Source organism: Rattus norvegicus (genome assembly GCF_036323735.1).
Source record: "Rattus norvegicus strain BN/NHsdMcwi chromosome Y unlocalized genomic scaffold, GRCr8 chrY_unlocalized_1, whole genome shotgun sequence".
Classification (NCBI taxonomy): Eukaryota; Metazoa; Chordata; class Mammalia; order Rodentia; family Muridae; genus Rattus; species Rattus norvegicus.
Window position 1 is genome coordinate 426,167 of NW_026947367.1, and position 10,824 is coordinate 436,990.

Sequence of the window (10,824 nt, forward strand, 5' to 3'; positions counted from 1 at the left end):
CTTCTCACCACTTCATGGGACTTACTCCAAAATTGATCATATAATCAGTCAAATCCAGGCCTCAAAGGATACAGAAAGATAGAAATAATCAAATAGAACCTATCAGACCACCATGGAATAAGGCTGTTCTTCAATAAAAATTAGGAAAGAACACTCACATATACATGGAAGTTGAACAATAATCTACTCAATGATAACTTGGTCAAGGAAGAAATGAAGAAAGAAATTAAAGACTTCTTAGAATTTAATGAAAATTAAGGTACAATATACCCAAACTTTTGGGACACAATGAAAGCTAAGAGGAAAACTCATATCTCAGAGTGCCTGCAGAAAGAAATAGGAGAGAGCATAAATCAGCAGCTTGACAGCACACCTAAAAGCTCTAGGACAAAAAGAAGCAAATATGCGCAGGAGTAGTAGAAGGCAGAAAATAATCAAACTCAGAGCTGAAAACAACAAAGTAAAAAAAAGGGACTAAACAAAGAATCAACACAACCAATACCTGTTTCTCTAAGAAAATCAACAGGATACATTAACCCATAACCAGACTAACCAGATGATTCAGAGAGTGTGTTCAAATTAATAAAATCAAATATTAAAAACGGAGACATAACAGCAGAATCAGAGGAAATTATAAAAAATTGTACTACAAAAGCCTATGTTCAAAAAACTTGAAAATCTGGAGAAAAGGGACAATTTTCTAGACAAATACAAGGTACCAAAAATAAATCTGGAAAAGATAAACCATTTAAACAAAACATAACTCCCAAAGAAATAAAAGCAATCATCAAAACTCTCCCAACCAAAAAGAGTCCAGGAACAGATAGGTTTAGCGCAGATATCCATCCAAAATTCATTGAAAATTTCATAACAATACTGTCCAAACTAATCCATAAATTTGAAACAGATGGAGTACTACCAAATTGCTTTCATGAAGGCACAATTACTCTTATCACTAAAACACAGAAAGACCAAACAAAGTAAGAGAACTTCAGACCAATTTCTCTCATCAATATCGACTCAAAAATACTCAATGAAATTCTTTCAAACCTAATCCTACAACACATTAAACAGTCATCCATTATGATTAAGTAGGATTCATCCCAGGCTTGCAGGGATGCTTTAATACACAGAAAACCAACAATGTGATCTACTATACAAACAAGCTCAAAGATAAAAAACACATGATCCTTTCATTTGATGCTGAGAAAGCTTTTGACAAAATTCAACATCACTTCATGATAAAAGTCATGGAAAGTACAGGAATTTAAGGCCCACACCTAAACATATACAGCAAATTCATTGCTAACATTAAACTAACTGGAGAGAAACTTAAAGCAATCACACTGAAATCAGGGACTAGTCAAGGCTGCTCACTCTCTCACAACTTATTCAATTTAGTTCTAGACATCTTACCAGAGGAAGCAGACACAGAAGGAGATCCAAGGAATATAGATTGGAAAGGAAGAAGTCATAATAGCACTGTTTGTAGATGATATGAGAGTATACTTAGTGATCACAAAAGTACCACAAGATAATTACTAAGGCTGAAAAACAATTTCAGCAAAGTGAATGTGTATAAAAATAACTCTGCACAAAAACTAAACAAGCAGAGAAAGAAACTAGGAATATGAGACCCTTCAAAATAGCCCAAATAATATAAAATATCTCAGAGTGACTTATCCAAGCAAGTAAAAGATATATGCATATGAACAGAACATCAAGTCTCTGAAGAAACTGAAGGAGATTTCAGAAGATGGATAGATCTCCCATTTCCATGGACTGGCAGTATTAATATAGTAAAAATGACCATTATACCAAAAGCAATCTACAAATTCATTTCAATCCCCATCAAAATTCCAATGCAATTCTTCATAGAGCTAGACAGAACAATTCACAAATTCATGTGGTATAACAAAAAACACAGAATAGCTAAAACTGTCCTCAACAATAAAAGGACTTCCTTGGGAATCACTATCCCTGAACTCAAGCAGTATTACAGAGCAACAGTGATAAAAACTGTATGGCATTGAGACAGATACAGCCAAATAGACACGTGGAATAGAATTGAAGACTCAAAAATGAACCCACACACCCATGGTCACTTAATTTTTGACAAAGGAGCCAAAACCATCCAATGGAGAAAAAGATAGCATTTTCAGCAAATGTGCTGGTTCAATTGGAGGTCAGCATGTAGAAGAAGGCAAATGGATCCATTCTTACTGCCCTGTAGAAACCTTAAGTCCAACTGGATCAAGGACCTCCACATCAAACCAGATACAACTAATAGAAAAAAAGTGGAGAAGCATCATAAACACATGGGCACTGGAGAAAATTTCCTTAACAAAACACCAATGGCTCATGCTCTAAGAACAAGAATCAACAAATGCGATATCAAAAACTACAAATCTTCTGTACAGCAGAGGACACTGTTGTTAGGACAAAATGACAACCAACACATTGGAAAAAGATCTTTACCAATCCTACAGCAGATAGAGGGCTAATATCCAAAATATACAAAGAAATCATGAAGTTAGACTAAAGGGGGACAAATAACCCTATTGAAATATGGCGTTCAGAGCAAAACAAAGAATTCACAGCTGAAGAATATCAAATGGCAGAGAAACACCTAAAGAAATGTTCAACATCTTTAGTCTTAAGGCAAATGCAAATCAAAACAACACTGTGATTCCACCGCACACCAGTCAGAATGTCAAAGATGTAAACTCAGATGATAAAAGATGCTGGCAAGGATGTGGAGAAAGAGGAACAGGCCTCCATTGTTGGTGGGATTGCAGACTGGTACAACCACTCTGGAAATCAGTGCAGAGCTTCCTCAGAAAATTGGACATTTAACTACCTGAGGAACCAGCTATACCTCTCTTGGGCATATTCCCAAAATATGCCCCAACATGTAACAAAGACACATGCTCCACTATGTTCATAGCAGCCTGATTTATAATAGCCAGGAACTGGAAAGAACACAGATGCCTTCAACAGAGGAATGGATACAGAAAATGTGGTACATCTACACAATGTAATAATACTCAGCTATCAAAAACAATGACTTTATGAAAATCAAATGGATGGAAGTGGAAAATATCATCCTGAGTGAGTAACCCAATTACAGAAAATCACACATGGTATGCACTTATTGATAAGTGGGTATTAGACCAATTACCCTAGATGCACAGAACATGTGAAACTTAAGAAGGTTGACCAAAATGTGAATGCTTTGCTCCTTCTTTAAATGGGGAACAATAATATACTTGGGAGAGGATGGGGAGGTAAAGTTTACAACAGAGACAGAAGGAACACCCATTCACAGTCTCCCACACATGTGGCCCATACATATACAGAAACCTAAGGAGATAAGAGATGATGCAAAAAAGTGAAGGCTGACAGGATCCAGATGTAGATCTCTCTTGAGAGACACAGCCAGAATACAGCAAATAAACAGGCAAATGTCAGCAACAAACCACTGAACTGAAAACGGGACACTTGTTGAAGGAATCAGGAATCAGTTGAGCTTGAAGGGGCTCGAGACCCCATCTGAACAACAATGTCAACCAAGCAGAGCTTCCATAGACTAAGCCACTACCCAAAAACTCTACATGGACTGACCCTGGGCTCGAACTTCATAGGTAGCAATGAATATCCTAGGAAGAGCACGAGTGGAAGGGGAAGACCTTGGTCCTGCCAAGACTGAATTCACCATTAAATGGGATTGTTTTGGGAGGCACTAATGAGGGAGGAAGGGGAGCTAGCACGTATATAGAAGGGGATGTGTATGGGATACGGGGATGTTGGTCCAGAAACTGGGAAAGGGAGTAACAATTGAAATGTTAAAAAACAAAATAACCAAATTAATAAATATGGAGAAAAAAAGTAATTTTCAACATGTTTAATCATAAAGAAAATGCAAATCAAAACAACCCTGACATTCCACGTCACACCAGTCTGAATGGCTACAAAAAAAAATCTCAGGTGACAGCAGATTCTGGCAAGGATATAGAGAAAAAAAAGAGCACTCCTCCATTTTTGGTGGGATTGCAGACTGGTAAAAATCATTCTGTGAGCTTCTTTAGAAAACTGGGCATTGCACTATCTATGTACCCAAGTATATCTCCCCTGAGCATATACCCAAAACATTCTCCAACATACAACAAAGACTCATGCTCCACTATATTCACAGAAGAAGATGGAAATTACCCAGATGCCCTTCAAGAGAGGAATGGATACAGAAAATGTGATAAATCTACACAAAGGAATACTACTCAACTCTCAAAAAATGACATCATATAATTCATAGGCAAGTGGATGGAACTAGAAAATATCACCCTGAGTGAGGTAACCCAATCACAGAAAAAACACTCATGGTATGTAGTCAATGATAAGCGGATATTAACCCAAATGCTCTAATTTCCCAAGATGCACAGACCACAGGAATTTCAAGAAGGATGACTGTAATGTGGATGCTTCACTCCTTCTTTAATAGGGGAACAAGTATACCCATAGTAGGGCACAGGGTGTCAATGTTTAGAGAAGAGAATGAAGGAACAGTCATTGGGGCCCATACATATACAGCCACCAAACTAAATAAATGGATGAAGCAGCAAAGAGAGGCAGGCTGACAGGAACTGAATGTAGATCTCTCCTGAGACACAAAGCCAGATAATGGTAAATACTTAGGCAAATGCCAGCAGCAAACCACTGAACTGAGAAACGGATCCCCGTTGAAGGAATCAGAGAAAGGCCTAAAAGAACTGAAGGGGCTTGAGACCCCATGTGAAATAACATGCCCACCAACCAGAGCTTCCAGAGACTAAGCTACTACTCAAAGACTTTACATGAACTGACCCTGGTCTCCAAAATCATAGGAATCACTGAATGCCTAGTAGGGGCACCAGTGGAAGGGGAGTCTTTGGTCCTCCCAAGACTGAACCCCCAGTGAATGGCATTGTTGGGAGAAGGGCAGTAATGTGGGGGAGAATCGGACAGTAACACCCCTGTAGAAGGGGAGTGGGAGGGGCTAGGAAAATGTTAACATGGAAACCTGGAAAGAAAATAACATTTGAAATGTCAATAAGAAATTCTCAAGTTAATAAAGATTGAAGAAAAAAAAAAACACTCCTTCTGGAAGAGGAGAATGTATCATTTTCCCTTCAGTATCTGTGGGAAGAATTTTGGACACTTGGGCAAATGTGGAATAACCCTATAGAACATTGGAAACATTTGGTTATTTCCGCAAAGTCTTGGGTGGGTAGGAATATCTTGGGGTAAAATGGGAGATCAAGTTCTCCATGTCTAGATAGGGAAGGATGTTGGGAACCTGGAAAGTGTGGGGAAATTACCTGTCCAAGTTTGTCAGTAGAAGAGTCAGCAGAAGGTGGCCCAGGCACAGTGTGATCTACTTTGAATCTTTCAGTGTTCTCTCCAGTACTGTGTTTTGTAGATGTTGCAGGCACTCTGGCTACCAACTCGTCAAAGTCCATATTTTCTTCAAACCCAGTAGAAATAACCCACTTTTTTTTTTTTTCATCTTCCCAAGAATGAGCACTAAAGATGCGGCCACTCTTTTTCTGGTAGCAGGATGTAAGCACATGTTCTGGTATCCCTGGTCAGTGGGTTACTCAGTGATCTGCTATCCTTGGTCAGTGAATTACTCATGCCCTCAGGAACCCTCAGAGGAAGTGGAACTGTCCATTTCTTCTTCTCTGTCAGTTCCGGTCTGTGGTCTAGGACCCCCTTACTGACTGAAGCCTTCATATGATCTTCGAGTTTCCGTAGCTTTTCTGTAGCACGAATATCATGTTTTTTTGAATCTCTGGTCTTCATAGGGTTTTGTGGATCTGAACTTGTACCGAGTGCGTCTAAGTAGTCCGGAAGGTACAAAGTCGCTCGGGTCTCTGCTGTTCAATTGCTTCCCACACTGGTGTAGGAAGTTATAATCCGGTTGGGGGACACTGAAGGCGGTCTCAGGTGGCGAACACTGGGAACCCTTAAAGTGCTTCCCCCATTGGAGTCCGGTGTTATAATCATCTTGGGGGAATCTAAAGGCGTTCCAAGGCCGAGGAGGCTGGGAAATCGGCGGTGCATGGTCAGAGGGTAAAGTCCGGGATGAAGCTCACTGGCCTCTCTCCACACATCTGGCCTTTTAGTCGTTAGGAAATTGAACAAGAAATGGCAAATGGGCTACTACTCGTGAAGTGGCAGTGAATGTACTTCCCAGTGGTGAGGAACATCAGTTGAGCTGTATCATTTGAGTATTGCTCTCTCTCCCGAGAACTTTGGACAAGTCCGGAAGGCAAAGCAGGGAAATCTCGAGTGACCATTGATCTCAGGAAACAACCAAAGCTCGAGAGGGCCTGTCCTCGAGTTAGCACGGGGCAGTAGCGAGGACTGCATGGTGCAGTCGCGAGGTCTGCACGGGGGGTCGTGAGGTCTGCACCGGGAAGTCGCGAGGTCTGCACGAGGCAGTCTCGAGGTCTTCACGGCCCAGTCAGGAGCTGCCTCACTTGTCAATTCTGCTTGTAGTAGCGGGCGATCATCCAAGCTTCCTGAATGGGGAGGATCCCTGTCGACTCTCCTCCTTTGAATCCAGAGTGCTTTCTGCTCTTGTGCACACTGTCAGGGGCCAAGACAAGGGATTCTGGAAGGATCAACATGAACGGAAAGGGCAAGGAGTGCTTAAGACACTGTGCAGTCAAGCGACTCTTAAACCAGGGTAGTTCCTTGTAAACTGGAGGCCATCAGTGGTGCAGTCATGTGTCTTGGAGCCTCAAAACCGAATGTGAAAAGCTGATCCAGACCCTTGCTCCTCAGAGACTGCAGGGACTAGAAAATCACTGGTGGACTGTGTTAGGGAATGAACATGTGATAGGATATGAATAGAGCATAGAATGCATGTGATTCATATTAGAATTCCATGTGACTTCCAGGTGTTTCTGTGATGCTTGTGACTTGGTGTTCATTATTTTTTCTCGTCCTAAAGCTCTTAATATTATTTCCATGATGATATTTTTGAAATATTGAGTATGCTACTCAATGGAATGTATTTTCTCTAGTCACATATATTGAAATTCTAAATGTCTCTTGTTATCGTACACAGTTGCCTGGCTAGAAATCCTGGGATGCATTCAATACTAGTAAGTTTATTGAACACATACTGTTCGTGTTACAAATTTTGCTTGTAATTAATTCTTTTGGTGACCCCCAATTAGATTGTAGAAATGGCTCCTGCCTTTTACAGACATATCTACAATCACCCTTGCTTGGAGAAAGGAGTTAAGTGTTATGCCTTCTTTGAATGAAGAGAAAGACCTAAGGCTACACTCCTCAGAAAACAAGAAATCAGAAACTGTAGGAAGAAATATGCATCTAGGCAACAATAAATGTTCCAAGCTAACCTGTGCAGTAAAATAATGTATGGAAAATGCCACTCCTTTATTATTAGTATTATTAATCATTGTTTTTGTTTTCATTGCAAATATTAACCACTTTCCAGTCCCTGTTAATAAACCACCCCACAGTATACTCCTCCACTTTGTCTCTAAGAGGGTGCCTCCCCAAATCTCCCACTCATTCTTGCCTCACCCCTCTAGAATCACTCTTCTCTGGGACATCAAGCATCTAAAGGCCAAGTGCTTCCCCTTCCACTGATGTGAGATGAGGCAGTCCTCAGCTACATATGTAGGGTACCAGACCATATACATTCTATGGTTGGTTGTTAGGGCCATGGGAGCTCTGAGGTGTCTGCTTAATTGATATCGTTATTCGACCTCTAATTACAATCCCCTTCAGATCCTTCAGGCCTTCCCCTACATCTTCCATTGGGATCTCTAGGCTCAGTTCAATGGTTGGCTGTGCTGGCAGAGCCTCTCAGAGGTTAGGCATACCAGACTCCAGTTTGCAAGCAGATCTCAAGATCAGCAACAGTGTCCAGTTTGGTGTTTGCAGATCTCTGGATGGCCTTTCCTTCAGCCTCTGCTGCATTTTTGCCCTGCATTTCCACTAGACAGGGATAACTGTGATTTAATAAGAGATGTCTGATTTGTCCCATTCTTGCACTGTGGACCGTGTCTATCTACTGCAGGTGGTGTCTTCAGGTTCAATATCACTGTTGTTGTGTATGTTGGCTAATGTCATCAATGTTAGGTCCAGGGAACCTGTCATATCCTTAGTATCTGAGAAATTCGAGAGATTACCCCCTTACCAGTGAGTGAATGCCATGTGCCTTTATTTGTGTTAGGGTTACTTCACTCAGGATGATATTTTCTAGTTTCATCCATTTGCCTATGAATTGCCTGAAGTCATTCTATTTAATACCTCAGTACCACACCATTGTGTAAATGTACCACCTTATCTGTTTCTCTTTTGAGGGACATGTGGGCTCTTTCCAGCTTCGGTCCTTTATAAATAAGGCTGTTATAAACATAGTGGTGTATGTGGGTTCATTTCTGCATCTTCAATTCTATTCCATTTATTTACCTGCCTGTCTCAATACCAATACATTACAGTTTTTCATCACCATTGCTCTGTAACACAACATGAGCTCAGGGATGGTGATTTCCCCAAAATGCTTTTATTTTTGAGAATAGTTTTCTCTATCCTGGGATTTATTTTATTCCAAATAAATTGGCAAACTGTCATTTTTATGTCTGTGAAGAATTCACTTGTAATATTGATGGGGATTGAATTGAATCTGTAAATTGCTTTTGGCAAAATGGACATTTTCACAACATTTGTCCTGTCAATACACAAGCATGGGAGATCTTTCTAATTTCTGAGACCTTCAATTTAATTCTTCAGAGACATATGTTCTTGTCATATATATCTTTCACTTGCTTGGTTAGAGTCACACTGAAGTATTTCATATGCTTTTTGACTGTTGTCAAGTGTGTCATTTCTGTAATTTCTTTCTCAGTCTATTTCTCTTTTGAGTAGAGTACTGATTTGTTTGAATCAATTTTTTACCCTGCCACTTTGCTAAAGTTGTTTATTAGGCTTATAAATTCACTGGTGGAAATTTTGGGGCCAATTAAATATACTACCCCATCATCTGCACATAGTGACATTTTGAATACTTCATTTGCAATATTAGTCTGTTTACCTACATTTGTTGTCTAATTACTCTGGCTAGGACTTCGAATACTATATTGAAAAGGTAGGGAAAGAGTGGGTGTCCTTGTCTAGTTCCTGATTTTAGTGGGATTGCATTAAATTTCTCTCCATTTAGTTTGATGCTGGCTACTGGTTTGCTGTATATTGCTTTTACTGTGCTTCAGTATGGTCCTTGAATTTAAGATATTTCCAAGACTTTTAACTGTAAAATGCTTTCTCAGCATCTAATGAGATAATTAATTGTTTTCTTTTCTTTGAATTTGTTTTTATAGTGGGATTAGTTTGATTAGTGATCAGGTTCTGTATATTAAACAATCCCAGTATCTCCAGGATTAAGCCTACTTGATCGTGATGGATGATTGTTTTGATGTGTTCTTGGATTTGGTTTGAAAGAAATTTACTGAGAATATTTGCAGGGATATTCATGAATAAATTGGTCTGGAATTCTCTTTTTTTGATGGGTCTTTGTTTGCTTTAGTTATAAGCATAACTATGGCATCAGAGAAAGAATTGTGTAGTGTTTCTTCTATTTCTAGTTTGTTGAATAGTTTGGAGAATATTGGTATTAGGTATTCTGTGAAGGTCTGAGAGAATTCTGTACTAAACCTTTCCAGTCCTGGGATCTTTGGTTGGGAGATATTTAATGACTGCTTCTACTACTTTATGAGTTATGGGAGTATTTAGATGGTTTATCTGATCCTGATTCAACTTTGGTAACTTGTATCTGAATAGAAAATTATCCATTTATTCCTTACTTTCCCGTTTTTTTAAGCATAGGCTTTTATAGTAGGATCTGATAATTTTTCGAGTTTTCTCATTTTCTATGGTTATATCTCTATTTCAATTCTGATTTTGTTATTTTTAATTTGAATACTAAGGATTTACCTATTTCTGGATTTTTCAAAGAACCAGCTCCTGGTTTTGTTGATTCTTTATATAATTCCTTTTGTTTCTACTTGGTTGATTTCAGTCTGGAGTTTGATTATTTCCTGCTGTATAGTCCTCTTGGTGTATTTGGATTTGTATTGGTTCTGAGATTTCAGGTGTTCTGTCAAACTACTAGTGGATCATAGCAATTGTTTCTTTGTGGAGGCTCTCAGAGCTATGAGTTTTCCTCTTAGAATTTCTTTTTTGTGTTCCCAAGTTATGCCTTCATTTTCATTAAATTCAAAAGTGTCTTTAATTTTTTCTTTATTTCTTCCTTGAACAAGTTCTCCTCGAGTAAATCATTCCTGAGCTACCATGTATATGTGGGTCTTTGGTTGTTCTTGTTGTTATTGAAGACCATTCTTAGTGTTTAGTGATCTCATAGGATGCAAGGGATTAATTCAGTCTTCTTGTATTTGTTGAGGCCTGTTTTGTGATGGATCATATTGTCAGTTTTGGAGAAGGTACTATGTGGGACTGAGAAGTAAGTGTCAGGAGCCATGACTGGACAAGCTAATAACTGGCAGGTGATCATCCTCAGATGAACAGCATCGGATTACTTTATAATCCACAACTGGTACACCCTTATTAAGCAAGGCTGTAATGGATTCATTTTGGGAAAGTTTCCTGCTATTAAAATGCTATTCCTGTTGTTATTATTAGACATATATAACAATAATTGAGTTATAGCACCTTTGGAGCACATCTCTGCAGGCCTATGAAGTTGTACTGTCCCGTAGTGTTAGTATACAGACAAGTAGATGAATTCTTTAG